At 45.8% G+C, this 3712-nt stretch overlaps 1 pseudogene; it reads left to right on the top strand.

Moving 5' to 3' along the window:
* The first annotated feature begins 2873 nt into the window (after positions 1-2873).
* Positions 2874-3345, top strand: LOC112925660 (NHP2-like protein 1 pseudogene; annotated as a pseudogene).
* Positions 3346-3712: the final 367 nt, after the last annotated feature.

Below are 3712 nucleotides of genomic sequence, written 5' to 3'. Positions count from 1 at the left end.
GGAAGGGAGAAGAAATGTGTGGGAAATATCAGAAAGGGAGACGAACATAAACACTTCTAACTCTGGGAAACGAAATAGGGGTGATGGAAGGGGAGGAGGGCGGGGGGTGGGGGTGAGTAGGTGACGGGTACTGAGGGGGGCACTTGATGGAATGAGCAGTGGGTGTTATTCTGTATGTTGATAAATTGAACACCATAAAAAATAAATTTATTATTAAAATAAATGTCTAGGTGTTGAGCGGTTTTTATTGATTTTAGGGGGGGATCTCTCTATTTCCTGGATCTGAATGCCCGTTTCCCTCCCCAAATTAGGGAGGTTCTCAGTTATGATTTGTTCAAATTCGTATTCTGGACCTCTGTCCATTTTGGTGCCCTCGCGAACCCCAATTAAAGGTAGATTTTTCCTTCTGAGGCTGTCATTTCCCTTAACCTGTCCTCATGATCTTTTAATTGTTTTTCTCTTTTTTCCTCAGTTTCCCTCCTTGCCATCAACTTGTCTTCTATGTCACTCACTCTTTCTTCTACCTTGTTAACCCTAGTTGTTAGTACCTCTAGTCTGGATTGCATCTCATTTAATTGATTTTTAATTTCTGCCTGATTAGATCTAAATTCTGCAGTTATGAAATCTCTTGAGTCCTTTATGCTTTTTTCTAGAGCCACCAGTAGCTTTATAATTGTGCTTCTGAATTGGCTTTCTGACATTGAATTGTAAGTCCAAATTTTGTAACTCTGTGGGAGAGAGGACTGTTTCTGATTCTTTCTTTTGGGGTGAGGTTTTCCTTCTAGTCATTTTGCTCAGTGCAGAGTGGCCAAAAACAAGTTGTATTGGGAAAAGGAGAAAAAGAGAGAAGAGAAAGAAGAAAAGAAAAATGAAGAAAAAAGGAGAAAAGGAAAAAAGGGGGGTGGGAAGCAAACAGAAAACAAGGGGGAGTATCTGCTGATTCTATATACTGTAAATCCCTCAACTTCCCCTGGAACTTTCCAGTGCTGCTTGGTCAATAACTTGCTTTTCCACTGTCCCTCTAGCTGGTCTTCTGGGGGAGGGTGTGCTGCTGATTCTCTTGTGTGAGCACCTGGGGGAGCTGCTCAGCTGTCTGTCTGGTGCAGGGCTCAGTTGGCTTTGTTTATCCTCTTTATCCTGTGAGGCCACTGAGGCTCAGTGGGCGGTTGTTTATCCTGTGAAGCCCCTGGAGGAACAGCAACAGTGGCCACGGCCAGCTCTTCAGCCCTAGAGTCATCTCCCACAGTAACTACCCCAGCTCCCAGTCCGGGGCCTGGGCCGGGATGCTCCAGGAGTGGAGGCTGCTGATCTACACAGTTTGGAGCCGCCCAGCAACAGGAGCTTCCTTGCTGTCCTGTGTCCTCCTGGCCTCTGCCTGTCCTGGGGGAGCATCAGATCCTGGGTTGTGTCCCCCGAAGCCCTGGGCTCTGGGTCCTGGGCCACTGGAATTGCGCTCCCAAGGCCGCACAGCTCCTTCCTCGGGAAGCAGTCTGGGCATTGCTCAGCGGGGTGCGAGCTGCAGCCCTTTAGGGAGCTCGGCTGGGATGTGTGGTGTGCTCTCCCCAGGGGTGCAGGTCCTCTGTTAGTGCCCCTGGGAGCCTGTGGGCATCCCCGCCCTCCTCGGATCCTGCTCCAATTCCCTGCGAGCGCCTTTCCCTCTGGGAAGATTGGTGAAACTCCTGCTTCTCCAGGACTGGGATTTCCTTTCCTGGTGGCACTCGCCACGTGGCCTTAGCATGGCTCCTCACGGGGCCCTTCCATGTTGGATGCTTTTTATTTATTTATTTTTTCTGTCTTCTTACCTTGATAGAAATGCGAACTCTTCTCACTGTAGCATTCCAGCTGTTCTCTCTTTAAACATCAGGCCAAATTAGTAGGTTTTCAGGGTGATTTGCAGGTTATCTAGGTAATTTGGTGGGGACAGGTGACTTGGGGACCCTACTCTTCCGCCATCTTGCCCCCTCCTCCGCAAATCTGCCTTTGACTAATGCCTAAGGAACCTCTTCAAACAAAAGAAATGATAGGAAATACTGGAACTTGATGAAAGAAAGAACAGAATTGGTAAAAGTAAAGGTAAAAATAATAATTTTTTCTTCTTCCAATGAATTCTTTGTCATATCTGACTGTTGAAGCAAAAATTATATCTCTTGCAGTGTTCAATATTTGTAGATGAAATACTATAAAAGTATATTTAAAATACTATAAAAGTATATTTAAGAGGGTAAAAGGGCTCAAGTGGAAGCAGAGTTTCAGAACTTCACTTGAAGTGGTAAAACATTATCAGTATTCTGTGATTAGTTACATATGCATAATGGAATATCTAGGGAAACCACAAGAAAGCTATACAATATAATGTATTTAAAACAAGTATAATTGGGCAGCCAGGGTGGCTCAGCGGTTTGGCGCCTGCCTTCAGCTCAGGGCATGATCCTGGAGACCTGGGATCGAGTCCTGCATCCGGCTCCCTGCACGGAACCTGCTTCTCCCTCTGCCTGTGTCTGTGCCTCTCTCTCTCTGTGTGTGTGTGTGTGTGTGTGTGTCTCATGAATAAATAAAATCTTTTTAAAACTAAAATAAAACAATTAAAGAAAAATGAAATCCTAAAAAAAAACCCACATGTAATAAACAAGAAGCCAAGGAAAGAGAAAAAGAAGATAGAAAAAGAGACAAAACAGGGACACTTGGGTGGCTCAGTTGGTTGAGCATCTGCCTTTGGCTCAGGGCATGATCCTGGAGTCCCTGGATCGAGTCCCAAATTAGGCTTCCTGCATGGAGCCTGTTTCTCTCTCTGCCTGTGTCTCTGCCTCTCTCTCTATGCCTCTCATAAATAAATAAATTTAAAAAATCTTTTAAAAAGAGAAGAAGCGGGGGTGGCGGGACTGCGGAATCGCAGAGATGACTGAGGCTGATGTAAATCCAAAGGCCTACCCCCTTGCAGATGCCCACCTCACCAAGAAACTACTGGACCTTGTTCAGCAGTCATGTACTACAAGCAGCTTCGGAAAGGAGTCAACAAAGCCACCAAAACCCTTAACAGAGGCATCTCTGAGTTCATCGTGATGGCTGCAGATGCTGAGCCCCTGGAAATCATCCTGCACCTTCTGCTGCTGTGTGAAGATAAGAACGTGCCCTACATGTTTGTGCGCTCCAAGCAAGCCCTCGGGCGGGCCTGTGGGATGTCCAGGCCTGTCATTGCCTGTTCTGTCACCATCAAAGAAGGCTCGCAGCTGAAGCAGCAGATCCAGTCCATTCAGTAGTCCATTGAAAGGCTCTTAGTGTAAACCACTGGCCTCTGTCCCACTCCTCACTGAGTCCAGTCCTCCCCCTGGGGTTGTGTATCATATCGTCTGTGTTCGCATGTAGTTTCTCCAGCTACCTTCTCTTACTAAATCCAGGTTTTGCATTTTTGTATTATTTTGTTTTTTGCATTTTGTATTATTTATTATATTTGTATTTTGTTTTGTAATATACATTCTGTATATTAATCCCCCACCCCACCTCCGTCTCTCATTCTACTCTCTCTCTACCATCCTATCCTCCCTTTTGAAAAATGAACTAATGCCGAGAACAGGAAGAAACAGAGTGGTGACACCATTCAGAAGCAGGGAAGAGCCTTGTTAGAGATCTGGTTCGAGCTCACTTCCTGTTGCGTGTAGGACATGATGGACGTAAACACCATTCACTTTGTATCCTTTGTGCCTAGAGTACAGAA

This window comes from Vulpes vulpes, chromosome X, assembly GCF_048418805.1.
Source record: "Vulpes vulpes isolate BD-2025 chromosome X, VulVul3, whole genome shotgun sequence".
Taxonomy (NCBI): domain Eukaryota; kingdom Metazoa; phylum Chordata; class Mammalia; order Carnivora; family Canidae; genus Vulpes; species Vulpes vulpes.
Note: the sequence above shows the minus strand (reverse complement) of the source record. Positions and strands in the feature narration are given on the sequence as shown.